Genomic DNA, 25,466 nt, shown 5'->3' with positions numbered 1-25,466 from the left:
TTGCTTAAATTAACCATTTATGGAGTATAATTTAGTTTGATGTTACATTTTTCTTGACCCCACCAGCAAACACTATGCTCTGCTTTGGCTTTATACATATAAAATACCTAACTTAAACTTATTCTCTTTCAAATTTATGAGGAGAGTATAGATTTTATATGCATATATCTAAATAGGGTTCTTAATGATGAATTGAAGCATTAAAAATTGATGGTAGCTTTGGGTTATTGCGAGATGGGTTGGAATTGATTGTTGGAAAAGGGACTGGGTTTGTGTGTGTATGTGGGTGAGTGCGTACTGGTGTATTGGGTGTGTGTGTGGCGTTTATGAATCGAGTGTGTGCGTAGGTAGTCAGGGTGGTGGGGAAACTACGGAATCATCGTCAATGGTGAACAGAGCTTCTCGGGAAGCGGATGGCGTCGTGGGTGTTGGTGGTCAAAACCACCTCAGTAGCGACTTTGGGGAAAAGGAGAGAAGGAGAGAGAGGAGAGGAGGGAGAGCTGTTGGTGAAGGTGGCAGGCCGCCGGAAATCTTTCCGGTCGGCAGCGGTGATGATGGGTTAAGGAAGAGGGAGAGAGGAGAGATGAGGGGAAAGGATGGATTGGAGGTGACGAGGGCAATACCGTAATTTCATAATTGAGATAGTAATTAAAATAAAAATAATAAGTTGAGAAATGAGAGTTTGGGATAATAAATACTCCCTGCGTTTCAATTTACATGTCCTTGAAGAAAAACTTTTGTTTCAAATTATTTGTCCACTTCAACTTTCAATGCAAAATCATATTTCCAAAGTCAATTCTACTCCTCATATCTCTTATTTATATTTTCTAGATCAATCTCACTCCACATATTTTGATCATTTAATGCAAATTAATTTGTGAAAATCAACATTTCTTAAACTGTGTGATTTTTTTAAAGTGGACATCTAATTTGAAACGGAGGGAGTATTAATTTTGGAGCTAAATTTGAGAAGATTGATAATAGAACAAAAAATTTGGAAAATAGTAATAAAGTGAGAAGTGGAAGAATAAGTTTGGGGTGAAAAATATGAAATGAGATTAACTAATAATATTTGAAGAATAAAATGGAGTTAAAAAGAATATTTTGAGAAGTGTAACTTATAAAATGTGGAGAGAGAGTGGGATTTTTAACTAGTGATAATTCGAAATGGTGTTGTAAGAATTTAAATAGAGAATAATAATTGGTTAGAAATGTTAGTAAAATAAATAACAAAAGTGGGAGTAATATTGGAAAAAGAAAGATTTTAATATAAATCTTGAGGATTTCATAGATGATTTCGAGTATTAAGTTTAGTTAGTAATAAATAATTTAATATGCGATCAAATTGGAGAGAATGCAACTTTGACGATTAAACATGATAAGAACCATATGAATTAAAAATATTTAGTTGGTTACTTATCTTTTTTTTTTTTTTGACTTGAAGGGCTAAGGAGGAAGATGTTGAGAATAAGGAGGTTGGCGAGGAAAATAATGTTGGAGGGAAGAATGAGGTTAAAGAAAATGATGATGCTCAATTCAAGAGCAGTGGTGAAGAGAAGGGAGTTGAGACTATTGTAGTTGAGGACAATGGTGGTGAAGTGCCATTGGAAAATGAAGGTTCTCAATGGGAGTTGGCAATTGGAACCCCAACCAACATTGCTCATGCAACAGTTGACTTGTGTTACATATTTGATGATGTCACAGGTATTTAACCTGTTTAGTGTGCAGAAATGAAGATCAGAGTTTAATCTAGGATCAGAGTTTAACGACTGCCAGCTGGATCAGAGTTTGTATGATGATCAGAGTTTGCAGGCGGCTGATCTCTAGGAGAAGATCTGGATAAGCAAGGAAAGAGAATATCAAGGAAGATATGCAAATCAGGACAGGGAAAGGATAGCTACTGATTAGATTATTTTAGGAAGCAGATAAATATAAATCAATCAGTAGATATCATGTAACTGTGTATATAAGCACAGCTTAGGGTTTACTCTAGATGAGTTATCAATTGAATATCATTCGTGTAACCTAGCAGCTCTTAGTGATAAAATATAAATCACTAAGAGATTATTTGTAAGCTACTGTGATTTGTGAATAAGAGTTTAGTTGAATTATTCTCTTATACTGGTGTTCTGTTATTGATTGTGTTCACTATATTATCTTATATAGTGAGTTTATTCGGCCTAACAAGTGGTATCAGAGCCAGCTCTGTTGATATACCTACAGTGAGATCTTAATCACACAGTCATGTGTGAGAAATCACAAAACAGTAGATATGAGTCACTTAGGGTTTCGGTCCTCAGGGCATCTGAATATTCTGTCTGGAGAGTAAGAATGATCATGTTTCTGGAATCAACAGATCCAGAATATCTAGATAGGATTTATGATGGTCCACACATGCCAACAAAGCTTTCTGTTGCAGTGGGAGATGAACCCCAGAAGATGGTCCCTAAAGAAAAGAAGGACTATACTCCAGAGGACATCTCATCAATTAGTAAGGATGCAAAGGTGAAGCATCTGTTGCATAGTGCTCTAGACAATGCCATGTCTAACAGGGTAATTGGATGTAAAACTGCAAAGGAGATATGGGATGCTTTGGAAGTCAGATGTCAAGGAACCAAAGCCATCAAAAAGAACAGAAGAACCATACTTACTCAAGAGTATGAACACTTTGATTCAAAATCTGGTGAATCACTGACTTATCTTTATGACAGGTTTGTCAAGCTGCTGAATGACTTGTCTCTTGTGGATAAAGAATATGATTTGGAAGATTCAAATCTCAAATTTCTACTCCCTCTTCCTGAAAAGTGGGATTTGAAGGTAACCACTATAAGAGACAACCATGACCTTGAAGAGATGTCTCTGGATGACATCTTTGGAAGGTTGAAAACTCATGAACTTGAAATGGAGCAAAGAAGCAAACGACATGGTGGCAAACCCAAACCAGTTGCTCTAAAAGTTCAAGAAGAAACAATTGTGAAAAGCAAAGGAAAAGCTCATGTCAAAAAGTTTGATACTGAGTCATCAAACTCTGATGATGACTCAGACTCTGATATATCTTCAGACTCTGATGACAGTGATACTGAGATGATGCAGCTGGCAGCACTGATGGTAAAAAGCTTCAAGAAGATGGCTTACAAGAACTTCAACAAAGGGAAGAAGTTCTCAAGGAAAGACAGAAGTTCAAAAGGAATGAAGGCAAAGAAGAAAAATCTGGAAAATCTGATAAGTCTAAATACACCTGCTTCAATTGTGGAGAGAAAGGCCATTTTGCAACTGAGTGCAAGAAAGCTAAGAAAGAAAAGGAACAGGCCTTTATCACAAAGAAAGGAAGCTGGGCAGACTCATCAGAATCAGAGGAAGAAGTCAACTATGCCTTGATGGCAAACATGGACAACAGCACTGAGACTGTTGAAACTAAGGTACCTCATTCCACTCTTGCTTTTGATACTGAGGATATAACTGAGTTAAGATTGTTTCTTAAAACTCTGCATGTTAGTTATAGAGATCAGACTTTAGAAAATGACAGACTAAAATCTGAGATCTTAGATGTTAAGAAAAGGAATGATTATCTTGAAAAGGAACTAGTTCAGATGCTAGAAGTTCAGAAGGAAAGAGATGATTCTATCTTTGTTAAAAATGAACTCTTAAAGAAAAATGCTTCTCTTGAATCAGAACTTATTAAGGAAAAAGAGATAATCAGAACTTGGACTAACTCAGGGAAGACTACTCAGAATATCTTAGAAAGTGGAAACTGGAAAAAAGGGTTAGGTTACTCTGATAAAAATGAAGCTGAGTCATATAAACAAGAAACCATTAAAATTGAAAAACCTAGGATAGTTCCAGTAAGATTTGTTGCAGAATCAAAGACTGATATACCTAAACAGGTTAACATTGGTTTGATGACTCAGAAATAGCTTAAGCATAAGCTCAAGGAGGTTAAGAAAGAAAACAGGATTAAGGAACCTAGGAAAAATAGGAATGGAAAGGTTGGAATAAACAAAAGCAACAGTTACATGCCTATTCCAAATGCTCGTAGGAAAACTTGTCATAATTGTGGTAATCCTAATCATCTTGCTTCTTTTTGCAGGAAAAAGAAGGACATAAATGCTATGTCTCCAAAATCAGAAGTTAAGACTAGGAATACTAGATTTAGACCAGAGAATCCTTGTTTTCATTGTGGTAGTTTATGGCATTCCATTTACACTTGTAAGGAATACCATAGTTTATATTATGATTATTATGAATTGAAACCTTCTTTGAAGAAAAAGATTGATTCTCCTAGTTCAGCATCTGTTAAAAAGTCTGTTAGCACAAACTCTGATTTAAACTCTGATAAATCTTCCGCTGCTAGTGTTAACAAACTTAACAAGAACAAAGGATCCAAGCAAGTCTGGGTCTTTAAAACTAATCATTAGTTGTGTATGTGATTGCAGGGCAACAGGAAGAACATCCTAGTTCTGGACAGTGGATGCTCAGGACATATGACAGGAAATAAAGCCCTGCTATCAGACTTTGTGGAGAAGGCTGGCCCAAATGTTTCTTATGGAGATGGCAACATAGGGAAAACTTTGGGATATGGCAATATCAATCTTGGAAATGTCATCATTCAAGCTGTAGCTCTGGTCTCAGGACTTAAGCACAATCTGCTGAGCATAAGTCAAATCTGTGACAGAGGATATCATGTTGATTTCCTGGAGGAACTCTGTGAGGTTATCAGTAAAACCACTGGAAAAGTTGTTCTAAAAGGATATAGACATGGGAACATCTATGAAGCCAAGCTATCTTTAAACTCTGAAAGCTCTGCAATCTGTCTACTTGGCAGAGCCAGTATTGGAGAAAGCTGGAACTGGCACAAGAAATTATCTCACCTGAACTTCAATAATATAAATGAGCTTGTGAAGAAAGATCTTGTTAAAGGACTTCCAAAATCAATTTTTACTCCAGATGGACTCTGTGATTCCTGTCAGAAAGAAAAACAGAGGAAGTCTTCATTTAAAAGTAAAACTGAGTCCTCAATTCTTGAGCCATATCATCTGCTTCAGGTTGATCTTTTTGGACCAGTAAATATAATGTCCATTGCAAAGAAGAGATATACTCTGGTCATTGTTGATGAATTTACCAGACATACATGGGTATATTTTCTACACAGCAAGGATGAGACACCATCTTTATTGATTGAGCATGTCAGACAGCTGAACAAAATCTCTAAAGATGCAGTAAAGATCATCAGAAGTGATAATGGCACTGAGTTCAAGAATTTTAAAATGGAGGAGTTCTGTAAAGAAAATGGCATTAAACAGGAATTTTCAGCACCTGGAACACCTCAACAAAATGGTGTTGTAGAAAGGAAGAACAGAACTCTGATTGAAGCTGCTAGAACCATGTTGGAGGAAGCAAAGTTACCAACCTACTTCTGGGCTGAAGTTGTGCAATCTGCTTGTTTCACACAGAATGCAACTCTGATTAACAAGCATGGAAAAACTCCATTTGAAATGGTCAAAGGCAGAAAACCAAATCTCATATACTTCCATATTTTTGGATGTAAATGTTTTGTTCTGAAAAATCATCCTGAACAGCTAACCAAATTTGATTTAAAAGCTGATGAAGGAATTTTTGTTGGTTATCCTTTATCAACAAAAGCCTTCAGAGTTTACAATCTGAGAACAAGGGTAATCATGGAATCCATTCATGTGTCCTTTGATGATAAGAAAATAACTGGAATGGAAGATTTTGACGATCATGAGCAACTGAGATTTGAAGATGAAGATGCATTCTCTGATTCCATAAACTCTGACTCTGAGACAACATCAGAACATGTCACTTCAACTCATCAACCTCAAGCACATGTTGAGGGGGAGCACTTTCAAAATGAAAATCTGGATGAAAATGTTGCAGACTCGGCAGAAAACTCAAACTCTGATCATTCTGCATCAGAGAATCATGAGAACACATCTTCAGGGGGAGCATCAGAAACTCAGAATGCTCATGGAGATATCATGAATTATGGGGGAGAGGCATCAGAGAATCAGAATGGTACTGGCATGAATTATGGGGGAGGATCTAGTTCCAGAAATCAACTGCCACATGAAAGGAAGTGGACAAAGTCTCACACACCAGATCTGATCATTGGAGATCCAGATGCTGGAGTACAAACCAGAACTGCAACAGCAAATGAGTGTTTATTCCATTCCTTCCTATCTCAGACAACACCAAAGAAAGTGGAAGAAGCTTTAAAGGATGCAGACTAGGTAACAGCAATGCAGGAGGAGTTAAATGAATTTGAGAGAAATAAAGTCTGGACACTTGTACCAAGACCAAAGAACAGATCAATAGTTGGTACTAAGTGGGTTTTCAGAAACAAAACAGACAGTGATGGTGTAATCACAAGAAATAAAGCAAGACTGGTAGCCAAGGGATATTCTCAACAGGAAGGAATTGACTATGATGAGACCTTTGCTCCAGTTGCCAGAGTGGAAGCTATCAGAATTTTCTTGGCTTATGCAGCACACAAGAAATTCAGAGTTTATCAGATGGATGTAAAGAGTGCTTTTCTCAATGGGGAGCTGGAGGAAGAGGTATATGTTGAACAACCTCTAGGATTTGTGGACACAAAATTTCCAGATCATGTCTACAGATTGGATAAAGCACTGTATGGACTAAAGCAAGCACCAAGAGCATGGTATGAAACTCTGGCTCAATTTCTTTTGGACAGTGGTTTCAACAGAGGTACAATTGACAAAACTTTATTCTATCTCAACCATGGTAATGATCTGCTTTTAGTTCAAGTTTATGTAGATGATATCATTTTTGGATCTACTAATCCTAAACTCTGTGAGAGATTCTCAAAGCTTATGCAGTCCAGATATCAGATGAGCATGATGGGAGAAATGAGCTATTTTCTGGGACTTCAAGTCAAACAGACTGATGAGGGTATTTTCATTAATCAGTCTAAATATACCAGGAACCTGCTAAAGAAATTTGGCATGCTGCTACCACTCCAATGGCAACTGCCACTAAGTTAGATAAAAATACTGGTTCACCAGTAGAAATTACTAACTACAGAGGTATGATAGGCTCACTACTATATCTGACTGCTAGCAGACCTGATATCATGTTTGCAACCTGTCTCTGTGCAAGATTTCAAGCAGATCCAAGAGAACCACACCTTGTAGCAGTCAAAAGGATTTTCAAATATCTCAAAGGAACAGTTGAGATGGGACTCTGGTATCCCAGAGAATCAGACTTTACACTGATTGGTTACTCTGATGCAGATTTTGCAGGATGCAAAATAGACAGAAAAAGCACAAGTGGAAGCTGTCAATTTCTTGAAGGAAGATTGGTTTCCTGGTTCAGTAAGAAACAAAAGTCAATTTCTACATCTACTGCAGAAGCAGAGTATATTGCTGCAGGAAGCTGCTGTGCTCAGATTTTATGGATGAAGAATCAACTACTGGACTATGGGTTAACTCTGACTCAAATTCCTATTTATTGTGATAACCAAAGTGCTATTGCTATGACAGGAAATCCAGTACAGCATTCCATGACCAAGCATATCAGCATAAGATATCATTTTATCAGAGAGCATGTGATGGAAGGGACAGTAGAACTTCACTTTGTCCCAACAGATCAGCAGTTGGCAGATATCTTCACCAAACCTCTGGCTGAAGCAACATTTACAAGACTTGTAAACGAATTAGGGATGATTACTGGTCCTCTCTAAACTCTGATACATTGCATGATATTATATCTGTTAGTAATTGTTGTTAATATCTGGATATGCAACTGCCTCTATTATTCTCTGATCTAAATTCTGATGATTATGCACTGATATGACAAACTCTGATAGTTAATCTCTGACCCGACAAACTCTGATGGTTAGAATTTTTACTGATATGAGATATTCTTGTGCAAAATATTTTGCAAATATTTGAATTAAATCATGAAAAACTCTGAAGTCTGACTTTTGGGACATTACATATGTGGAAATTCTTGTTACACAAATCATGATTTTAACTTGTTACCTAGACTGCCTTACTTCTTAAATATTAGATAAGTATTCAGAGAAGAACTTGTTTTATTCCTCTTATGAGCTAAGAGTAATCAGGTCTCAGATATGGATCAAATATTGGTTTTCTCTAAGAAAAAGAAAAGAAAAAGACAAAGAAAAGAAAAGAAAAATAGAAAAAGAAAGAAAATTATTTCAGGTACTCCTTTGAGATCTTAGAAATTCTGTGAAAGGAAAGAACCATGTGCAATGCTGGTATTAAGCAAAATGCATCAGAAAATTATTTTTCTTGGTGACCTTTTACATTCACTGATTACTGGAGAAATACTCTGATAAATAAAATCTGATGAAGGTTATAACTCACTTACCCTGAGAAGTTTCGTTTCAGAAGATACTTGTCTTACAAAAGAAGAGAAATCCTAAACTCTGATCCTTATTAAGAGACACTCGGCTTATGAGATGGATAAATCATTTTCTGAACATCTGATTCTTTCTAATTTTATTTGAGAAATTTGTCAATCTCTGTTACAATTAGAATAATCATGACAACACACACCTCTCACTCCACATCTGTGATTAACAAAAATTTATGACATTGAGTGATTTTTTTGATTAAATTCAAATAATTATTTGCAAACTCTGAGGAAAAATTGGTTGCCAGATTTTCCTTATCTCTAATCAGTGCAAAATTTTATGACTAATCATTGTTTTGTCTCATAATCTGCCATTTATTTAAACTCTGGTCAATAGTCAAACTTCTGATTCAAGTCAGAGTTTAAAATAAATATATTTTGGTCAGATAAATATCAGATTTACTGTAAAACGGTACAAAATCCATTTGAATTCCTGAGTGGAGAAAAACACGGTAAATAATTGTGTTTTATCGGTAAATGGTAGAAGTTTGTACAGATTCACACGCTGCTAATAATTACTGCTCCACTACCGTTTTTGTTACCGTTCAGAAACTGCCACGTGCCCCACTACTGCTTTACTCTCTCATCTGCATGCGTACATACACTATATACTCAGAGAAAGATTATCTTCCTTTTATCTCACACGATATATCTCTCTCTCTCTCTCTCTCTCTCTGAAAATTTTCAAAACCTCTTGTGCGCATTTCATCAAACATCTCATCTACACCTCACAATTTCTTGATTTTTCAGACAATATCGACCAAAGCCTTCGAATTTGATGGTGCCAAGTTCGTTACCAACAACTATGCTGCAGTTCTGAGCAATGATGAAGCTCCCAGTGAATTCCATCTGATCCAAGATTATCTTGCCCACAGTGAGTTCATGTATGCACTCACTCAACCAGAGGTTATTTCTCCAGCTCAAGTTCTGACTCTCTGGCGTTCAGCAAGATATAATGATGGTGGTGAACATGGATCACCATCTTTAACCTGTATTTATGAGGAACAGGAGTACATTATAACTTCTGAGACGGTTCGAAAGGCCCTTCACCTTCCAGAACACTCAAAGTATCACAGTGCTGTTTCTACTCAAACTCTGAAGGATATGATGCAGTTCTTTGGATACTCTGGTAGCACTGATAAAATGGGGGAACTCAAGCGTCCATGTCTCTGCAAAGAATGGAGCTTTTACTATGACTGCATAACCAGAGCTTTTGCAAATAAATGTAGCAATTTTGATGCAATTCCTCTCTTCAGTCAGCGGATTGGGTATTCTCTTATCCATAATCTCAACTTTGATATTGCTCCATCTATTTTGAGATTTATTGGTGATAGAAGGTTAGAGGATGAGAATACTGTTTACTTTGCTAGATTTTGTCAGCTTATTTTCTCATACTGTTATCCTCTGGTACCTATTCCTGATACTGATACTGAACTACCTTTTAAAATCACTAAACGAGCATTCACTGATTTGATGAAAAAGGATAGTAAGAAACCCCACCTACCTGTTTTTGCTATTCCTGTAACTGTACAGGATAAATTGAAGCAGGCAATGCCAGAGAAATATGATTCCATATTCTCTGATGAGAATGTTCCCTCCTCTTCCCTCCAGCAACAAACAGATGTACCAACCTCTGGTCCTTCCCAAAAAGGGCCAGTTGTAAAATCTGACCACCAATCCACCTCTGGTCCTTCCCAAAAAGGGTCAGTTGTAACATCTTCACCTACCAGGGTGCTAAGGTCTTCAAAATCACCATCCAAACCATCTCCTCCACCTAGGAAGAGAAGATTTTTGCAGCAGATCTCAGACTCTGACTCTGACAATGAACCAGTACCCCCTCCTCTTGTCTCCAGGCCCAGGAAGAAGATCAAGCCCACCTCCACAATCACTGATCTCACTGTGGATCCTCCTCAGGAATCCATGGTTAATCCTCTTGAGATGGTGACAGTCTCTGATCCCCTGATGGTGGAACCAATATCTGCTGTACCTCTGACAACTTCATCAGAACATACTCCAGAAGCTGACATTCCTATGTCAGAAGATAATCTTCAATCAGAGGAACCTGTGCCACAACCTACAGCTGCTGGTATACCTTCTTCAGCACAACCTTCTTCAACACAAACTCCTTCAGCACATACTCCAGAAGTACATAATGCAGAAGCAATTGTATCTACTCCAGAAGCAATTGTGACTACACCAGATATTGCTCAGGAAACTCTGATTCCTGTTGAAGATTTTGTTGCAGCTCCTGATGAGGAGATCTTAAGTGCTGCAAACTCTGATGAAATTACAGCTCCTCTGTGTTCCCAGACTATCAGCATCAAAGCTCATGATGATGATGATGAGACTGAAGTAAACTCTGTTCCACCTGTTGACTCAGGATCTCTTATAGCTGAAATCTCTGCTTTGCTCAGAGAAAGCATCTCAGTCAGGGAAGATTCTCCAATTCCAACATTCTCTCCAATCAGAGATTCTTCACCTGTCAAAGTTTCTTCACCTGTCAGAGATTCTACACCAGCTCCTGATTCTGCAATTCCTCACTTTGTGTCTACAAAGAGCAAGGTCTGTACATTGACTTACTCCAGGAAAATGCACAGAGCCCCATCCTCTTCTGTGGAAGCCAGGTTGTCTTCTATTGAATCCACTCAGAGATCAATGCAGCAAACTCTGGCTGACTTGAGCTCCTCTGTGGCTCAGCTGGTACAATTTCTTAACTCCAATGCTTTGAATTCTAATGATGTCAAAAAGGGGGAGAAAGTACTTAAAGACAAATGCAAGGTTGATCAGCAACAGAGAAAGCCAGATGATGAGGAGGAGGATGAAGAAAAGAAGGAAGCTGAAAAATCAGGAAATACAAACTCTGAAATAGTCTTACACACTCAGAGTGAGACTAAGGAAAATAGGAGTGATAAGGTTGGAAGCAGCTCAGCTACTCAAACTCAGACTACCAAATCTCAACCTCTAATACCAGCTGACAGTAAATCAAGAGCTCTCTCAGAGCAACTAATTGAGCTTGGTAATCCTGAATCTAAGATTCTGAGTCACACAGTGAAGATTCAGGGAGAGGAAACAACCTTATTCTACAAAGCTCCTACACAACTAGATTTTGATGAAGCAGTTGCAAAGGATATATTTGAACAAGAAAATCCAGGGGTGTCAATTGAAGATATCAGAAAAGAAGAAGAAAGGTTTGCTGCTGAGAAGAAGAAGATCAGCAAATCTAAGTCTGATGAAAAGAAAGCAAAGTCTGATGGAAAGAAACAGATCACTGATTTCTCCTCAAAGAAATTACCATCTTTAAAAAGAAAAGGAATAGTGATCAGTGAAGTCAATTATGCTGATATCAATAGACCCAGAGTTTATCAGAAGAAGTCTGACTCTGATTCCAGTGGAAAAGGGAAAAATGTCATTGATGGTGTTCCATCAGAAAAGAAAACTGAAACAACACTGACACTTGCAATAATTCCTGAGTCTATTGATCAGAATTTAGCCTCTGACACTGCTCAAGCTAAAAATATGAAGGAAGATCAGCAGAAGCCAGTTGAAGTAAAAGCTACCTGGATAAAGTCAACCTCTGACAAGGCTCAAGTTGATACAGTTGAACCAAGGAAGAAGAGTTTATTTGGAAGCCTTGGTACAGGATAGTACAAGGAAAGCTCCTTGTTTACTCAAATCAGAGACAAAGGAACAAGAGGAAAGGAAGCAAGGGACACAACAGGTCTAGGTCATAAGAAAGAGAAAATCCAGACAAGTGCTGCAACTGTCTTCAGAGATCCATATCCTCTTACTGAAAAGGCTGGAGAAGTTGTTACACAGAAAGATCTTGACAAAATAGAGTCAGTACAAATTCTGATGGATACTCATGATGGACCAGAAGATAAAGAGAAAATTGCTATATTTTTGGAATCTGGCAGAGTTTACAGAATTTCTGAAGCTGATCTATTAATAAAGTCTCTAAGGGAACTTGAGCATATTCATTATATGCTTGAGATAAAGAATGAAGCAACCAAGAGATGGTCTGAAAGGCTGAAAAGAACTATCCAAGAAAAGAGAAGATTTTATGGGATAAGTTCTGATGCTGAATATGTTCCTAAGATAACTCAAGAAGATGGTTCAGAAAGGAAGACAATGAAGAGTTAAAGACTGTCAAAGCTCAGATGATACAGACTCTGAAACAGATTGAAGAAGATTTGATCACTATGTTTGTCAAGGAGAGCTATGGATATAGACTGATTGGCTAGTTAGCTTCTGCTAGTTCTGTAAGTTGTAATTAGTTCTGCTTGTTCTGAAAGTAATAATTAATTTTTGCAGATTAGTTGCTTCATGCATTTGTCCTTGATTATTTTTGACATCATCAGTATATATAGAGAACTTGTTCATTCTGTCTAATGTACAAGTTGGGGGAGATTGTTACATATTTGATGATGTCACGGGTATTTAACCTGTTTAGTGTGCAGAAATGAAGATCAGAGTTTAATCTAGGATCAGAGTTTAACGACTGCCAGCTGGATCAGAGTTTGTATGATGATCAGAGTTTGCAGGCGGCTGATTTCTAGGAGATGATCTGGATAAGCAAGGAAAGAGAATATCAAGGAAGATATGCAAATCAGGACAGGGAAAGGATAGCTACTGATTAGATTATTTTAGGAAGCAGATAAATATAAATCAATCAGTAGATATCATGTAACTGTGTATATAAACACAGCTTAGGGTTTACTCTAGATGAGTTATCAATTGAATATCATTCGTGTAACCTAGCAGCTCTTAGTGATAAAATATAAATCACTAAGAGATTATTTGTAAGCTACTGTGATTTGTGAATAAGAGTTTAGTTGAATTATTCTCTTATACTGGTGTTCTGTTATTGATTGTGTTCACTATATTATCTTATATAGTGAGTTTATTCGGCCTAACAACTTTTTTGGTGATGTTCTTCATGGGAAGCCACTTGGAAAAGATAACGTATGAGTCTCAATTACTCATGTTATCCAGGGAGCTGCTCAGATCTCATTTCCAGTTGACGATGATGTCATGACAGTAGAACAAGCTGTTGGAACTTTTATTGCAAGGCCGAGAAACTTGTTACGGGAAGTTAAGGCAAACGGTGATCGAGTGAAGTCTGGAGCTGTGAAGGTACTTATGTATATATATATTCTACATTAATTAACTGAATAAATTACAATGTAATAGCATGAAAACTAAATAAAAAAATACTACTTATTTACTAAAATAGAACCTCATATAGTATCTATGTTTTTTGTTCTAATTGTTTTATAATTTTTTCTTACAGGGAAGCAAGAAGAATGGGGCAAGAAAAATGAAAAAAATGAATGAATTGGTCTCGGAACCAGCAGAGCTAGTGGTTAATATGGGCCCTGACTTCCCTCCTGCTTTGAAAAGATTGTGGCTTTGGGCAAGCGATGCTTTGAAGGATGGTCGTTCACAACCTTTTCAGTTATCCCAAGAAGCTTTTGGATCAACTGATAAAAGGTGTTTGTTTAAATCTGACATAAGTGCTTTGTGCTTTGAAGGTGAAATATCAGAATCCGTCATTTCCATGTTTATCAAGTAAGTTTTACTATTCTAATTTTTCGTTGACTTTTCTTTTAGTTCTTGAATGAATTTTTGATTTCCTGGTTATGATTGTGATCTACTTCTTTTATGCAGTATACTCCAGGAAAAATTAAGAAAGCACAAAATGACAGACATGATATCTTTTGTTGATCCAGCCAAGATTGGCGCTATTAACTGTGGTACTCCAGTAGCGAGGTCACGCGCCATTTCCCTCAGGTTCAAAAATGCTAAGCCAGCCCAAATTTTTCTTTTGCCATATCACCACATGTAAGTGCATATTTTTATCTACTTTTTACCATGTATGTTATTTAGTTTGGATTTTACTCATGTTCATTGTGTTTGAGTAGAGTACTACATTTGTCATAAACAGAATTGTCTTATTTTTGGACATGTTTAAGTCTAAAAGTTTCTTGGTTTTATTGTCTAGGAACCACTGGGCACTTATCGCCGTAAATCCCGAGGCACAAATGGTTTATCATATGGACCCCTTAAAGCGCCGAATTGCAAATGAAGAATGGACGGAAGTGGTTAACAAGTTAGTGCGAAGATCTGTGCATGTTAATTCTTAATTAATTAATAATTAAGAAGAAATGTCTTTATGCTCATTTATTAAATTTTGTTGTAGTGGCATAAAAATTTACAAGGAGGATGCGAAGAAGTTTCTGAAGAAGAAAATGAATTGGGAGAATTTAGCGGTATTATTATTTTTATAATTCAAATCTTATTAGATTCATTGATCTCCACAAGTGTAGGGTAGACATGTGATTATTTTATTTTTCAGGATGTTCCTGCCCAGACTGGGACCACTGATTGTGGTCTTTTTGTGATACTTTATATGAGAGAAATCTGTGTAGACAAGGAACTCAAGTTTATTTCCAAGGTATAAAACTTATGTTTTTGTATTCCTGTGTTTTCTGCTAAAAAACTCGCTTGCACCAACAATTTTCCTCATTTCAGTGGGCGCGGAGGACCAACCTTGTGTTTGATAATGATGATCTCAATGAGATGAGGAGTGCCTGGGCAAAGTACTTCATGAGGCAGCATGCTAGTTAGGCTGCCTAGAGGACGTATTATTTTCGGATGCACATATATATATTTTTTGGGAGTTCTAGTTGGAGACTTATTACATGGTTTATTTTGCCTGAATTTAGACTTAAGTTATATCCATGTCTCTCTTTTTTGGATATGTGCATCCTAAAATACATTAACATTGTCGCGTATAGAATGGTAGATATGTGTTTCTCGAACGTAAAGCATTTTGTTGGTTGGGCGTTTGTGTTGGTTAGAAATATTGTTGGATGGATGGTGGATATTAGTTGGTTTTTTGAATCGGTTGGGCGTTTTTGTTGGTTGGAAATATTGTTGGATGAATTACAAATATTAGTTGGTATGTGGTTGATTATGATGGAATGAATACTTTTATATACTATTTTTTGGTGGTATTGATTACATTCTCTAGCTAGCCTAGTTTATTTGTGTAATGCAAAAGTATTGTGTGTTGCTTTTTTAGCTAATGGGAACATGTATATGGCCATTGTTACAAGTTACAAAATACAATGGCCATTGTGATTAAAACCATTGTCTTTTATACTTTCAGCTAATGGGACACATAGATGACCATTGTTATAAATAATATGATACAATGGTCATTGTGATAAAAAAACATTGTCTGATAAACCTTAAAATCATCCCTCGCTCACAAAACCATTGTCTAGACAAATGATTTACAAGAGTAATGTTTCCAAAAACCATTGTCTAATATAAGTAAACACAAATGAAAATAAAGAAAGAATCCGTTGTCTAAAAACACTACTAGAAATAATGCAATAGACATCACCGTTTTAACATCAGTTAGGAAAGCCACCGATGTTAAAAATAGTTTTAACAACGATTGATTTTTAAATGATGTTAAAATGTTTATAAACATCATTTTAAAACATAACTGTTGTCTAATCCAAATTTTTAAAAAGTAAAAATATCTTACATATACTTCCCAACTCCTTTTTAGTCAAAATTCAAATTTTCCCCCTTAACCAAAATTTCTAATCCCCGTGTTCCCCTTTCTCTCCATCTCCCTGTCTCGCTCTCCCAACTCTGTCTCTCTCTCCAAATCTCTCACACACAGACTCTCCCACGCCTCTCCTTCTTTAAGTTTTAACCCCATGATAGATTGGACCAGATGCGTGACTCACCAACTCGCCAGAGCTACCACCGCCGAGCCCAATCGAACATTCTTCCGCTTCGAAGACGACGACGTCGTTGCAGACTGCAATAGATGGGTCGGGTCAGAGATGGTGTGCAACTCGGGGACTCACAGGCATAGCAGTTCAATGAATGGGTCTTCCCTTTTTCTTTATCATATACTTTATGTTTGTGTATATGTTTGACTGACTTCGTTTTTCAAAATGGTCTTGTTAGAGTTTCTATCTTTGAGTTAGGGTTTTTCACCAATTACAAAAGGTACTCTCTCAAATCTCTCTATTGTCCAATTTTGATTTATCTACTCTTTGTATACATGTATGATTATTCTGGCTTTTGATTTTCAATTAAATCATCTGGGGTTCTTGTTTGTTAAAGATTGAATCTTTTTGTGTATCTGGATCGTGGGCTTTGATTTTTGTGTTCTGATCTTGTATATTAATGTGAAAGTATGCGCCTTATTTGTTATTATGTGTCAAGATTTGATCTTTGTGAGTGATTGTATTCCTATGTATCGAGTTAGGTAATTGTAGTGTATTCAGTTTTGTATTATAAAGTTGTTATTGCAGTGTATTCAGTGTTGTATTATCAAGTTGTTTTGAGCCTGTATGCTTCAAGTTTGCAAGCTATGTTATATGTTTACTGCATAGTATGAATCAGGACCGAGGCCTTGGATTTCTTAGTACAAGACTGCAAAGAGCTATATATTTGAGACATAAAATGGAGTTGCATAAAATAATAGCAGGAAACACATAAACTAGAAAACAAGATTGAGTGAAAGTTGATTTTATATTAATATATTGAATTAACCGAGTGTTTTATACTGGTTGAAAGAGCGCTTTGGTGCAAGTTTCTTAGGCTGATTTTAGAAAAAATATCTTTGAGTGTTTTTCGAAGCTTGTTATGTGTTGTTTCCTTTACAAATCCTTCAAGAAAGAGGTGAATAGGAATTCTCAATCTCATATTTGGTTGATTGGCTGTGGATTTATAAAATTTTATTGGAATTAATCACTATTTTTCTTTGTATTTTGTTCTGGTGTGTCTTTGTTAATTTTTCCTTAATGTGCATCATTCCTGGATATTACTTGGGATTGGTATATGTCTTGTGTATCCTCTGTTATGCTGAGTACAGGAGTACCATGTTTGTCATATCATAAGGCCGCAATTCTTTTTGTTTGGACATCTTGATTGGAGATTAATGCTGAAGGAATCATGGACACACAGGAAGCATAAATGCAGGTCCTTAATTCCTGTGTTACTGATTTGATGATAGACGTCTGCAGTGGAAGAGTCTCTGTTATTGGCTGCTCAATGCTTGGAAGATTGGAGTGGTGACAGATCACTTATTCAGCCGTCCTGATTCAGGTGGTTTTGTTGCTGCGTCCTCAGTTATATTTTTTCTCTCCAGCTGGTGCAGTTTTATATATCAGCAGCAATAGAGTTTTAATATTGGATTGGTTGATTATGTAATTAGTTTCGATAACGGATGATTAGTTTGAAATTAGAGTAGTTGGATAATGTAGTTGGCCGATTGAATGCATCTTTGATTTTGGTATATTGATTTTCGTATACTGGTTATTTTGTATTGTATATTGATTCTGGCTATGTTAATTTTTATATTTGAGGGTCATATATACAGGGAACTGAAATCTTATTCAAAGATATAACATCAGCTTGATTTAAGATGACCAATGTTAAATTACATCTTTAACAACAGCTCAAAATTGATCATAAATATAGGCCTACAACACCGATGTCTAAAATTGTTGTTTACATTAGTCCAGATAATAGCCGATGTGAAAAGTACTTATTTACAACGTCCTGATTTGCATAAACGTTGTCTTTGTCTTTTTTTTCCTTGTGTGTCGCATGCTTAAATTGATATAAATTACAATAACATGCTCTTCCTTAGATTACCACCCCCAAACTTAAAATTTTCAATGTCCCCATTGAAAGCGGTAAAAAGGCTAGAGCACCCACATACCTACTCGGAGTCCGAGTCCTCCCCCTCCTCTGCTGGAGGTGAATCAGGTGGAGGATACTGCATCCCTGCTCCGAATACTGGCCACTGAACCGTGACCCCCTGCGCCTGAAAAGCATTACCAAGAGCTTGTGTCAAGTCAAACGCAAACCTCTGGTGGATGTCATGCATGGTGTCCATCCGTCTCGCTAGCCGGCGATAATGAACATCTCCCATCGGTTCGGAGCTCCTCTCCGTCTGAGAAGTACCAGCTCCAGAAGCTCTAGTACGCTCCCTCCTAATGAACCCTGAGCGTCCCCCTGGCATCTCATCATATATGTACCCGAGGCCTCGAGGGTGGGGAACTCCTCCTTCCCACTCCGTCATCCGGCTGATCGCCGAATGATCAAGCGGTGCTGCTGGTAACTGTAATTGCTCGTTGGCTGGCCAACAAACACCGCTTGCTCGACATAGCTTTGTAACAATTGTGCCATACGGAATGGAACCAGTGGTTCCTCCTTGTAAGAACCTCAGAATCCCCTGATGAATCACATGTCCCAGAGCAATATACTTGTCCGAGACAATCCCAAAGAGCAGAATAGCTCTATCTACCGTCACCTCATGCCCATGTGAAGATGGCATGATATTAGCACAGATGAAGGCGTTCCACGCCTTCGCATACCAGTTCAAAGCGGCTGCCGGAAAAGAAACATGTGCCGGCAAAGGAGGTGCCGTCATCTTCCAACTCGTATCCGGCACGCACATGTCATACACCAACCTATCAAGATCAATCGGATCCTCATCAAACCGGCGTTTGGCACGCTCAATCCTCTCTACAACCCAATCTTCTTCATTACGGCGCTTGGCACGCCCCCCAATCACTCTACGGATCGCCTCCGCGCTATACTCCACCCGGGTGCCTCGCACCACCGTGAAACCATCGCGATTCTCCTTGGCATTAGCATAGAACTCGCGAATAATAGCCAAGGGAACCGCCTCCGGAGCCTCGCAAAAAGACTCCCATCCCCTTTCTTGAATCATGCTTAAGAGCTCACCATCTTCTGCTGTGGGTAGGAATCCTCTCTCCTTGACTATCGACTTATTCATAAGCCGTTGAAACTCGGTTCGTGCACCATCGGAGGTGAATTCAACCTCACCCATCGAGGAAGAATCGCTAGATGTAGGGGCTTGGGTGCTTGGTCCTTGTGTTCTTCGGGCTCTTTTGGGTGCCATTGATAGAGATCTAGAGTTGCAAGAGATTTGTGTGTAGTGGGTTTAAGAGATTTGATGGTGGTTGTGTGTATGGAGGTGTATATATATAAGTAGGGTTTATAGAATTAGAATAGGAATTGGAGATGGATTTTGTGTTTATATAGGATTTTGAGAGCTGAGTTAGGGTTATGGAGGATATATTTCGGGCTAGGCATGCAAAATTAGGATTGTGGGCTTTTAAAAACGGAAAATAAAATATTTTTGGGAGAAAATCGGGCTTCTGGGCAGACAGTAGCGCGGGCGCGCTAAGTGCAGCGCGGGCGCGCTGAGCAACTTAGCGCGGGTGCGCTGGACACTAGCGCGGGCGCGCTAGTGTCTGCCACCCAGGGCCGAGTTTTCTCGTTTTTTGCATTTTTGAGGTTTACAACGGTACAACATGGTTCCTATGCGCGGGTTGCCTCCCACGAAGCGCTTGTTTAACGTCGTTAGCTCGACGTGAAGTCCAGAATTAATCCGATTCCGATTGAAAAATCGTGGTTTGTACCTCACGATTCACATTTCCGCCAAAGTAAGGCTTCAACCGTTGACCATTAACCTTAAATGATTCATCCGGTGATTTGGCATAGATTTCTACCGCACCGTGGGGGAATACCGTCTTGACTATAAACGGTCCCGACCAGCGTGACTTGAGTTTCCCTGGAAACAGCTTCAACCGAGAGTTATACAATAGAACCAATTGTCCTACCACAAAAGATTTTTGTATCAACCGCTGATCATGCAATCTTTTCACCTTCTCTTTGTAGAGTTTGTTATTTTCATAAGCACGGAGGCGGAACTCCTCCAACTCATTGAGTTGAATCATGCGTTTCTCTCCAGCTAATTGTAAGTCGAAATTCAACTTCTTTAGTGCCCAATAAGCTTTATGTTCCAATTCTACTGGTAAGTGACAAGCTTTCCCAAACACTAACTGAAATGGAGAAGTACCCAACGGTGTTTTGTAAGCTGTTCGATAAGCCCAAGCAGCCTCGTCTAATCGCAAGGACCAGTCTTTCCTAGAAGGGTTAACCACCTTCTCTAATATGCGTTTGATCTCTCTGTTAGACACTTCAGCTTGACCATTCGTTTGAGGATGATAAGCAGTAGCAACCCGATGATTGATATTATACCTCGTCATCAAGGTTGTGAATTTCCGATTGCAGAAATGAGAGCCTTCATCACTGATAATGACTCTAGGGACTCCGAAACGGGTAAAGATTTGTTTTTGTAGAAATTGCAAGACCACCTTAGCATCATTTGTAGGTAAGGCTTTCACCTCCACCCATTTAGACACGTAATCAACTGCTAATAGAATATACTGGTTGTTGCAAGACGAAACGAACGGTCCCATAAAGTCAATACCCCAAACATCAAATATTTCGACTTCCAAAAGCATTTTAAGAGGCATTTCATTCCTCCTAGAAATATTACCTGTACGTTGACATCGATCGCAACCCAACACAAATTGATGAGCATCTTTAAACAGAGTTGGCCAGTAAAAACCTGCTTGAAGTACCCTCTTTGCTGTCTTCTCTCCGCTATAATGGCCCCCATAACCAGTGGAATGGCACTCGCGCAAAACTCCCTCAACTTCATTATTAGGAATACACCGTCTGAGAATCTGATCGACTCCTTGTTTAAACAGAAAGGGTTCATCCCAAATATACCATTTCACATCGTGAAGGAATTTCTTGCGTTGAGCATAAGAGAATTCTGGAGGAATGACCTTACTCACCAGATAATTTACAATGTCAACAAACCATGGCTCTTCGGCCTCAACTCCAAACAACTGTTCATCTGGGAAGAATTCATTAATTAGAGTGTTGTCGGTAGTTTGTTTGCTATGATCTTCTAGTCGGGATAAATGATCCGCTACCTGATTTTCTGTGCCCTTCCGATCTTTAATTTCTACATCAATATCTTGGAGTAATAGAACCCAACGAATTAGCCTTGGATTGGAATCCTTCTTTGAAATGAGATACCGAATGGCTGCATGATCAGTGTATACCACTACCTTTGTTCCAAGAAGATAAGACCTGAACTTCTCAAAGCTAAAGACAATAGCTAGAAGTTCTTTTTCAGTAGTAGTGTAGTTCAATTGTGCATCATTTAAGGTTTTGCTGGCATAATAGATAACATGAAACACATTACCTGTACGCTGGCCCAGTACAGCTCCTACAGCATAATCACTGGCATCACACATCAATTCGAATGGTTTACTCCAATCAGGTGCAGTGATGATAGGTGCTGATGTCAACTTCTTTTTCAAAATTTCAAATGCTTCCAAGCACTCCTCATCAAATTTGAATGGACTGTCTTTCTCTAACAGATTGCAAAGAGGTTTGGAAATTTTTGAGAAGTCTTTGATGAATCTCCGATGGAAACCTGCATGACCAAGGAAGCTTCGGATGCCCTTAACCGAGAGTGGTGGAGGAAGATTTTTAATTGTTTCCACCTTCGCTTTATCAACTTCCAGTCCCTTGGCAGATACTTTATGTCCCAATATGATTCCTTCTTGCACCATGAAATGGCATTTTTCCCAATTGAGAATCAGATTAGTTTCCACACAGCGCTTAAGAACCATTCTCAGATTCGTGAGGCATTCGTCATAAGATGTTCCAAATACAGAAAAATCGTCCATGAATACCTCCACATTGATGCCGATCATCTCTGAGAATATTGCCATCATGCACCTTTGAAAAGTGGCTGGTGCACCGCATAAGCCAAAAGGTACTCTTCGGAATGCAAATGTACCATAAGGGCATGTAAAGGTTGTCTTTTCTTGATCCTCCGGAGAAATAGCAATCTGATTATAGCCAGAATACCCATCCAACAGGCAATAGAATTCATGACCAGCCAACCTGTCAAGCATCTGATCAATAAAAGGCAGAGGGAAGTGATCCTTCCTTGTAGCTTTATTCAGCTTTCTATAGTCCATGCAAATCCTCCAACCAGTGACAGTTCTAGTTGAGATGAGTTCCCCTTTTTCGTTGGCTACTACTGTCATGCCTCCTTTCTTAGGCACACATTGTACTGGACTCTCCCATGAGCTATCTGAAATTGGATATATGATACCTGCATCGAGCCATTTAAGAATCTCTTTCTTTACAACCTCCTTCATGATAGGATTTAACCTTCTCTGTTGTTCCACTGAAGGTTTGCTTCCTTCTTCAATGAGAATTTTGTGTTGACAAAAGGATGGACTGATTCCCTTGATATCAGCTATAGTCCAACCAATTGCTGTTTTGAATTCCCTTAGCACCCTCAAAAGTTTTTCCTCTTCCTCACCTGACAAGTTAGCTGCAATAATAACAGGAAGAGTAGAACCTTCACCAAGAAAAGCATACCTCAAGTGATCCGGTAGCGGTTTAAGTTCAAGTTTAGGTGCTTCGATCACTGATGGTTGTAGTGGTTTATGATCTTCCTTTTGTTCCTCCAAGCCAAGAGATTCGACAGGTGGTTCAAAATTCCTTCGCCAAGGTGATGAGTTAAGATGATGGAGTTCTTCCAATTCTTCTTCACTGTCCAATTCCTCATCATTGGTAAGGATTGCTTCCAATACATCATTCTGTAAAACCCGCTGGCTATTAGCTTCTGCCGTAGTATCAAGTACATCCATACTGAAACAAGATTCCTCATCAGTTGGTAATTTCATTGCATTGAATACGTTGAACGTGACCGTCTGATCTTGTATTCTCATTGTAAGTTCCCCTTTTTGGACATCGATCAAAGTTTGCCCGGTGGCTAAAAAGGGTCTACCCAAGATGATAGGAATTCTTTTGTCTTCTTCAAAATCAAGAATCACGAAGTCGGCTGGAAATATTAATTTATCAACCTTGACCAGCACATCTTCAATTATACCCCTCGGATATGTGATCGAACGATCAGCCAGCTGTAAAGACATGTTTGTCGGCTTGAGCTCTGGAAGGCCAAGTTGTGTGAAGATAGATAGAGGCATCAGATTGATGCTAGCTCCCAAGTCGCACAGACACTTATCAAAAGAGAACTCCCCAATAGTGCAAGGGATAGTGAAGCTTCCCGGATCTTTCAGCTTAGGTGGTAATTTCTGTTGAAGTACAGCACTACATTCCTCTGTTAGTGCCACTGTCTCTAATTCTTCGAGCTTTAGCTTTTTTGAAAGAATACCCTTCATGAATCTGGCATAGCTAGGCATTTGCTCGAGTGCTTCTGCAAACGGAATGTTGATGTGAAGCTTTTTGAAAACCTCAAGGAATTTACCAAATTGCTTATCCAGCTGTTGTTTCTTCAACCTCCTAGGAAACGGAGGTGGTGGGTATATTTGCTTTGGCATAGTAGCAGCTGCAGGAATAGCTCTATCCATTTCAACATTGGGTCTTATGTCACTTACGTTCGAAGGAAGTTCTGCTGGATTTTCTTGCGGTTCATCATCCTGATCTTGTACTAATGTTGAGGTTAGCCATGTTGTAGTTTTTCCAGATCTCAGCGTAATGGCTTGGACTTGCTCTTTAGGATCCCTCTTACCTGGTACTTCTGTATCACTAGGGAGATTCCCCTGTGGTCTGCTTAATAAAGCATTAGCTAACTGACCGACTTGTGTCTCCAAGGCTTTTAAAGTTACTGCCTGACTCTTGTACATGAGCCTTAGTTCTTCCATGTCAGACCTTTCGTTAGCTGATTGCCCATGATTCTGAAATCCCGGAGGGTGATATGGCTGTTTAGGTGCATACTGTTGTGAAGTTCCAGCCTGACTATACTGTTTAGGTCACTGTTGAAATCCTTGTTGAGGCTGATTATAACCCTGATTATTACTCCAGCTGAAATTCGGATGATTTCGGTTGTTAGGATGGTAAGTAGCTGGAGCAGGCTGTTGACCTCTCTGAAAGTTGCTCACAAATTGTGCTGATTCACTAGAAATGGCACACTGATCAGTAGAGTGAGTACCCGCACATAATTCGCAAATTGAGATTGGCTGTTGAATTCCTTGGTTAGCCAGAGAATCGACTTTCATCATGAGAGCCTTAAGTTGAGCAGCAATAGCTGTAGACGTGTCAAGATCAAGAACTCCGGCTACCTTCCCTTGAGTAAGTCTTTGAATAGGGTTCTGATATTCATTAGCAGCCATCATTTCAATAAGATCATAAGCTTCTTCATAACTTTTAGCCCATAGCGCACCTCCAGAAGCAGCATCAAGCATAGGTCTGGATTGAGGTCCAAGACCATTATAGAAACAGTTTATTTGCATCCAATCCGGCATGCCATGATGGGGACACTTCCTTAGCATCTCCTTATATCGCTCCCAGGCTTCACAGAATGTTTCTCCTGATTGTTGAGAGAATTGAGATAGAGCATTTCGTAGTGCCGCAGTCTTTGCCATGGGGAAGAATTTAGTGAGAAATTTCTGAGCTAGATCTTCCCATGTAGTAATAGAACCAGATGGTAAAGAATGTAACCATCCCTTAGCCTTATCTCTCAGTGAAAATGGAAAAAGCCTTAGCTTCACAGCATCATCAGAGACTTCATTAAATTTGAAAGTGTCACAGATCTCTATAAAATTACGTATATGCATATTAGGGTCTTCAGTAGGAGAACCCCCAAACTGTACCGAGTTCTGGACCATTTGAATAGTTCCTGGTTTGATTTCAAAGGCTTTGGCTGCGATTGCAGGCCTGACAATGCTTGACTGGATATCATCGATCTTTGGCATAGAGAAATCCTTCAATGCCTTACTGTCTGGTTGTGCTTCAGGTTCTGTCATTGTTTCAGAATCAGAAGAAGAAGATGAGTCAATTGCTTCCTTACGAGCTTTAGAACGTGTTAGCATAAACGCGACCCAAGTACCTGAAATAAAGAAAAGAAGAAAAGTGAGAAAAGAATAGAATCCTAGTCAGTGAATTTTAATGCACACTGATGACAAGTACATAAACTAATTAATTAACACCGTATTCCCCGGCAGCGGCGCCAAAAACTTGTTCGCAAAAATCTACACGCAAGCGCACGTGATCACAAGTAATATATTAAGTTCGATCCCACAGAGACTGGTGAATTAAGAATACGCACCTATGCAACAATGTATGAGTAATTTTCA

General features: G+C 38.6%; 1 non-coding gene across 1 annotated transcript; it reads left to right on the top strand.

The window, feature by feature from the left end:
• The first annotated feature begins 24,633 nt into the window (after nucleotides 1–24,633).
• Nucleotides 24,634–24,740, top strand: LOC135151906 (small nucleolar RNA R71). Its single transcript, XR_010290813.1, has one exon. It is a non-coding gene; the product is annotated as a small nucleolar RNA R71 (small nucleolar RNA).
• Nucleotides 24,741–25,466: the final 726 nt, after the last annotated feature.

This window comes from Daucus carota, chromosome 3 (assembly GCF_001625215.2).
Source record: "Daucus carota subsp. sativus chromosome 3, DH1 v3.0, whole genome shotgun sequence".
NCBI classification, from domain to species: domain Eukaryota; kingdom Viridiplantae; phylum Streptophyta; class Magnoliopsida; order Apiales; family Apiaceae; genus Daucus; species Daucus carota.
This window is presented reverse-complemented; position numbering and strand designations above follow the sequence as displayed.